Source organism: Hyaena hyaena, unplaced genomic scaffold (genome assembly GCF_003009895.1).
Source record: "Hyaena hyaena isolate Hyena2069 unplaced genomic scaffold, ASM300989v1 scaffold_8, whole genome shotgun sequence".
NCBI classification, from domain to species: domain Eukaryota; kingdom Metazoa; phylum Chordata; class Mammalia; order Carnivora; family Hyaenidae; genus Hyaena; species Hyaena hyaena.
Window position 1 is genome coordinate 4,530,989 of NW_024080640.1, and position 7,227 is coordinate 4,538,215.

Sequence of the window (7,227 nt, forward strand, 5' to 3'; positions counted from 1 at the left end):
CGTGATGTATATGTCTAAGGGGGATGCAAGGCCAGTGTGCGCCCCCAAGGGTTATTGAGAGGTGAGGAAGTACTTTTGGGGGGGTGCTGTTTGGAGTCTGTTCAAGAGGATTCAGAATGGAGTGAAGTTGAGAGTGGAGGAGAGGTGGGGTTACTGCTACCAAAGGAGAAGAGTTTCCCTCTGTCACACACAGACACACACTCTCTTGTCACCTGCAGCCAACCCTTACCTCCCCGAGGTGGTTAAGTGACCAGCTAGCCAAGTCCCTGGCTTCCTGTTCCTTCTTGCACTGTCTTTTCTAGGGTGACCCATTGTCCTGCATTACCTGGGACCAAGGATTTCACAGGATGCAGAACGTTTGGGGCTAAAATTGGGATAGGTGGTCACCCTACTTTCATCTTGGTTACCTTTTGCTGCATTTGAAACGTCTTCTACTTCTCTCCCGTGGCTCCCCCACCAAAACTTTGATAACAAAAGGGGATAGGACTCTTTTGCCACTTGCAAGCGTGGTTAATGGTGTGTTGTCTGCAGATGTAGTGGATTTGCAGAAGCCCTGGGTTCAAATAAAATCAGGAAGCAAGTTATGGCTGATGTTTATTTAGCATAATTAGATTGAGGGAGGTGTCCATGCATTCCCCATTTTCACTCTGTGGGCATGCTGATCCCCTACTTCTTTGCTCTCTTGAAGGGCTCTTGCACTCAGCCTGTCACATCCCACTCATCCCTCCAAAGGGCCCAGGCTGGGTAAGGTGGCCTCTCATGGGCTTGAGTGTCATATGTGAGATATGTATACACACACATGCACATGCACACACACGTGCATGTATTCCCAGCACTCCTTATGCTTAGTTCCTAATCTGCCCTAGGAGACTGTGATCTCCTTAAAGGAAGGATTGTTTTTTTGGTCTCTTTCCTTTTTTGGTCTCTGCTGCCACATGGAAGCCTCCATATTTACGAGTGATCACATGACTCCCCTCCAGGAGAGGATTCTTGATCTCTGATGGAAACCCAGGAGGGTTGTCCTTCATGGACGAGAGGGCCTACACGGTTGACGTGGGTATTGCAGGGCAGAGATGGGGCAGTGGCCTTCTGGGAGTGAGGTGTGGGGCACCCTGGAGAGCTGAGGCCCGAGTTTCTCCTGCCTGCTGTGCCTGCTGCCCCTGTCTCCGGAGCAGTCCTGAGTCAGTACTGGTGTCTGCTCTTAGTCCCAGGCTGGGGGATGTTGCTGTCATGCAGTGGTGACTCACTGCTCCCTGGGGCTCATTTTTCCTGAGCTTCTAGACAGTCAGGTCCCAAAGAGTCTTAACATACACAACCCTCTCAAAACGACAGCTGCCTCCAGGGGCCACTCGATTGTCAGGGAAAAAGCTGTTCTGCTTCTGCCCTTCCTTCAGAAACCAATGATTCCAACCAGGTCATCTTGGGGCACCAGAATGTTTGGCGGTCACACTTGGGGTGTCCATCTGTCTCCTTCAGAGGTCTCCCCTGGAGCCCCTGCCAGACTGTCACAGCTCACAACCTTAGTGTGAGAAATAAGACCACTGACCCAATCAAAGGAGGGACGAGGAGATGAGGAGCACAGTGAAGTGAGGCTTTAATCAACGCTCCTGCAAGAGCAGGTGTCTGATGGACAGGCACACCCGGGGGGCAGTCATAGCAGGCAATTTATCTCCTAGCACGCAAGTCCCTCCCCTGGTTCCTCTTTGGCTGAGTACAACAGAGGTTACGGCCTTTCCTGGAAGTTGCCTATGCCTGTGCAAGGCAACAAGTAGTCTGATTGGAACAAATACACCTTCTCTGAGGAGACACAGAGACTTTCAGTCCCTCCCCCCTTTATTCTATGGTACATCCTGATTGCAAAGCCTGCAAAAATAAGCCCTGGAATCATCGGGAGAGCGGAAGAAGAAACAGGAAGTGAAGTGTCTAAAGGTTTAGGACTCCTTTGTTGGGGGTGGTTGGTACATATTTGTAGTAGGTTGTAGACTTTGTAGACTTAAAGTTAACTGGACAGCACAGCTTTTACTTAGTACTTCTGAAAATGAACCATCTGCCTTCTCACACCTGGGACCGGAGGGCCCCTGGAGAAAGCCTGGAGGCAGAGGGTATGAACTCAAGGTGAACACCAGGAAAGCCAGGGCCCTGGGCCACCAGCAGCTTTGGGCCCCTAAATCAGCTCAGGTAACCAGGGATGGCCCTGCCCCCTCTGTTAACCAGTCTCTCTTCCTTCTACCCTTCCTTCTCTTTTGTTCTCACTTTCCCTATCTGTACCTCTCTCTATCCCTGCTGGCAGCCCCTGCATCCCAGGAGAGGATGAGGGCATGAACAAGGCCCTCTCAACCACCATAGTGACCCCATCAATACTTTGTTTTTCTTTGTGATACTTATTACAACCTGAATTAATTGCCTATTTTGTGTTGCCTTCCCAACTTGAATGGAATGAGGGCAGAGACTAGTTTCTTCACCTAACTGCCCCAGCACTTAGTTCCTGGTATATCATAATTAATGGCCGAATGAACAAGGCCAAATATTTGGTCTCATGCCCCAGTCTACGGTGATTTAGTGCTGGGCTGTGCTCAGGTGCTGTGTTTGGAAGTTTCCTGGGAAATGGGGCACCTGGCTGGCTCAGTTTATAGAGCATGTGACTCTTGATCTGGGGGTTGTGAGTTTGAGCCCCATATTGGGTGTAGAGACACTTAAAAAAAAAAAAAAAAGTTTCCTGTAACAGACAGCTGGGAGCCTAAGGTTCGGGAAAGCCCTCTGCAGTTCTAAAACGACTTTGTGTGTGGGGGGTGGGGTGGGGTGGGGGGGTGGGGGGGAAAGCACCTGGCTCAGGTCATGATCTCTACCTTTTGTGAGTTCTAGCCCCGCATCAGGCCTGCTGCTGTCAGTGCAGAGCCCACTTCAGATCCTCTGTCCCCCTCTCTCTGCTCCTCCCCTGCTTGTGCTCTCTCTCAAAAGTAAGTAAATATTAAAAAAAATTAAACTACTTTTTTTTTTTAACCCAGGGGAGTCACAGGAGGCAGGAGGAAGCTTTGGGTAGAGAGCCAATGACAGCTCTAATTGTCTGCCTGCCTTTCTCAAAGGGGAGACCTGTAGACCCCTTGCTGTGCTCTTCGCACAAAAGTCCTGCTCTTCCAGTGCCCACACTTTCAGTCCAGAGAACTGAGGGTATTTTTTCTTAATGTTTGTTTGTTTGATTGATTGTTTATTTTGAGAGAGAGAGAGTGAACAGGGGAGGTGCAGGGAGAGGGAGAGAGAGAATGAATTGAGGCAGGCTCCCTGCTGCCAGCATAGAGCCCGACCTGGGGCTCGAACGCATGAACCCCAAGATCATGACCTGAATGGAAACCAAGAGTCAGATGCTCAACTGACTGAGCCATTCAGGTGGCTTTATTTTTTTCTAATGTTTACTTGTTTATTTTGAGAGCGAGAGAGCAAGCATGTGAGCAGGGGAGAGGCAGAGAGAGAAGGAGAGAACCCCAAGCAGGCTTTGTGCTGTTAGCCAAAAGCCTGACACAGGGCTTGAACCCATGAGCCATGAGATCATGACCTGAGCCGAGATCAAGAGTGCAACACTCACCCGACTGAGACCAAAAATGGTGGTTTTATTAAAGCATGGGAATAGGACCCTTGGGCAGAAAAAGCTGCCCCATGATTATGAGGAGTGACTCTTTATATACGTGGGAGTTGGGGGTGGTAAAGGCAAGGGAAATTTTCAGAAGGATTTTCATGTGCTAAAGGAGACTCACAGGATCCTGGAGGCCTAGCTGTTGTCAAGCTAAGGTTGTTTTTCCCTCTAGGAAAGCATTAAGACTGTAGGCAGTTCCTGGAGAAATGTTATACTCTGCCAGCCTCAAGTATTTGTCAATGGGCTGCATGTTATAAGGAAATTTAATCTCCTTTTTCCTTCTGCCTTTGTTTCCCACATCAACTACCGTTTGTTAATTTTTACAATTTGACAAGTATTGTGCTAAGTACTTTATTTATACTATTTCATTTAATCCTTAGAGCAAATGTACAAAGTAAGTCCTCATCTTTCAGATTTTCATCCTCTCGGCTCATAAAACCCTGATTTCAAGCCCTGTGTTTATGACTAATGTGATACATCTCAGCTTCCTAAATACTTTAGACTTGACTGCTAGTCCAGGCCTAATCTCTGCCCTAATATTCTGCCTCTCAGACTTCCCCTTATCTCTGTGCTCTGTCTGAAGAGTGTCTGCTCTTTACAGGTCAAAAATTTTTTTTTTTCAATGTTTTATTTATTTCTAGGAGAGAGAGAGAGAGACAGCGTGAGCAGGGGAGGGTCAGAGAGAGAGGGAGTCACAGACAAACAGGCTCCAGGCTCTGAGCTGGCAGTCAGCACAGAGCCAGACGCGGGGCCCGAACCCACGAACCGCGAGATCATGACCTAAGCGAAAGTCTGACGCTTAACCGACTAAGCCACCCAGGTGCCCCTACAGGTCAAACTTTGTATCCTCACATAAAGTCTACTGTCAGTAGACAGGTAGTTGTTTTCTAGGGTCTAGGAAATACACTACAAAATTATAGAGGCAACAGAGAAGAAAGATGACCCTCAAGTTGTAGTGACACTAGAGCGTGAAGGTGTCACTAGGTTGCCACTAGGTTTGGCCACAGGAGTCCTGGCCAATGGGGTGTGGGCAGAAGTGATGTGTTTTCCAAGCTCCTTCCCCTTCAGTCGTACATTTAAGATCACAGCCTCACAAATTAGAAGTAGCCCAGAAATGCCAAGTAGAAGCCCCTGACAGTTCTGGGCTGTGATTGGAAATTATGCTTTGGCATAGCCTATTTATCTTGACAGGAAACTAGCAAAAAGAAAAAAAAGTGACTAACTTCAAAACCATACTAAACTTAAAAAAGTTGTTTAGGGGACACCTGGGTGGCTCAGTCCATTAAGCGTCCGATATCAGTTCAGGTCATGATCTCACGGGTCATGAGTTCAAGACGCAAGTCAGTCTCTTTGCTGACTTAAAAAAATAAAAAATTAAAAAACACTTCACCTCATTGCCTTGAGGTGGAGGATAGAGAGGGCTGTGAGAGGGCACAAAAGGGTTTCAGGTGGATCATTACAATGCTCTTTGTTAAGCCGGGTCACTCATGCGTGGGTATTCATGATGTTATTTTTAAAGAAATCGTACGTAATTACAATTTAAAAGCAGGATGGGGGGCACCTGGGTGGCTCAGTGGGTTAAGCATCCAGCTTCAGCTCACTTCATTATCTCACAGTTTATGGGTTCGAGCCTCACATCAGGCTCTATGTGGACAGCTTGGAGCCTGGAGCCTCCTTCGGATTCTGTGTCTCCCTCTCTCTCTGCCCCTCCCCTGTTCATGCTTTGTCTCTCTGTCTCTCTCTCAAAAATAAGTAAACATTAAAAATAAATTTAAAAAAAGCAGGATGGTACTTCAAATACTATCTTTTGTGTCTTATGTCTCTGTCTCTCTAACTACCCATCGATCCCTCTTCTCATATATATATATATATGGCCCAGAGGAAAGGTGAAGGAGGAATGTCCAAGGAAAGGGGTGGGTAAGCTAAAGAGAAGTGGAGCATTTATAAAGCTGGTGGCCATGGGGCGCCTGGTTGGCTCAGTTGGTTAAGCGTCTGACTTCGGCTCAGGTCATGATCTCACAGTTCGTGGGTTCGAGCCCCACATCAGGCTCTGTGCTGACAGCTAGCTCAGAGCCTGGAGCCTGTTTCAGATTCTGTATCTCCCTCTCTCTCTGACCCGCCCCTGTTCATGCTCTCTCTCTCTCTCTCTCTCAGAAATAAATTTACAAAAAAAAAAAAAAAGCTGGTGGCCCTGCAGGTATGTGAGAAAGAAAGAGCCGTCAGCAGAAAGGCAAGGATTGGCTACAGAAGCAGTGATGACAGCCTGGACTATGACATTGGGGAGTTAATGGTAAGTCAGGGCCTCTGCAGGAAAATGGGGCCACGCACAAAGATTAGTGAAGAGAGTTGAATACATGACGATTTATAACAGGTGGGCAGGGTGAAGAGAAAGCAGCAAGAGATGGCCCACAGTACCCCGTGGACTAGCAAGAGCTGGGAGCCATCACCACTCCATGGATTGAAGGGGAAAAGGGAGAGAACCTGGGGAGACAACGGTATGGAAGGGCTCTCTCACAGGAATGCAGGCAGACCTGAGGGAGAGCCTGAGGAAAAGTATCTTCCTAGTCTCCTTCTTCCCACCTTCCTATCTCTGGCTGGGGCTCCCCACTGGTGGCTTCTGCTCAGAAGCCAGAGGGAAAGTCCATTCTCACAGTCCCTGCATGTCAGCCTCCCAGGGCTCAGGGTGCAGAGTGAATCTGGAGGGGAAAATATTAGCCCCTCAGTGAAGAAGAGCATTTTGTAAAGAAGTTTCCAGAACGTCAGAATGTAGGGCGCCTGAGTGACCCAGCTGGCTGTGTCCCATTCTTGATTTCAGTTCAGATCATGATCTCATGGTTTGTAGGATCGAACCCTGAGCCATCAGGTTCTGTGCAGACAGCTCAGAGCCTCTTGGGATTCTCTCTCCCACCTCCCATGCCCCTCCACACCCTCAAAATAAATAAATAAACATTTAAAAAAAATGTCAGAATGCTGTATCAGTCTGAGGACTTAGCATCAGTCAAGGCAGTAGCACCAAATGGTAGGAGTTACTGTATTCTTCCTCACTGGGCACTTGAGGGGGAAAAAAGGTCAGTTTCACTAAGAATGCTTTTTTGTAAAAAATATTTTTTATTTATTTCTGAGAGAGAGAGAAACCGCATGAACAGGGGAGGGTCAGAGAGAGAGGGAGATACAGAATCTGAAGCAAGCTCCAGGCTCTGAGCTGTCAGCACAGAGCCCGAAGCGGGGCTCAAACCCATGAACTGTGAGATCATGACCTGAGGCAAAGGTGGACACTTAACCGACTGAGCCACTCAGGCGCCCCTAATTTTATGAAATCTTAACCATTTAAAAATGTTTATTTTTGGGGGTGCCTGGGTGGCTCAGTCGGTTAAGCGTCTGACTTCAGCTCAGGTCATGATCTCACAGTTTGTGGGTTCAAGCCCCATGTTGGACTCTGTGCTGGCTGCCAGCTCAGGGCCTGGAGCCTGTTTCAGATTCTGTATCTCCCTCTCTGACCCTCCCTGTTCATGCTGTCTCTCTCTCAGAAATAAATAAAACATTAAAAAAAATGTTTATTTTCATTTATTTTGAGAGAGAGAGAGAGTATGTGCAGGGGA

General features: G+C 47.9%; 1 non-coding gene across 1 annotated transcript; it reads left to right on the top strand.

Moving 5' to 3' along the window:
* The first annotated feature begins 5,593 nt into the window (after nucleotides 1-5,593).
* TRNAR-UCG lies at nucleotides 5,594-5,678 on the top strand. The gene has a single exon. It is a non-coding gene; the product is annotated as a tRNA-Arg (tRNA).
* Nucleotides 5,679-7,227: the final 1,549 nt, after the last annotated feature.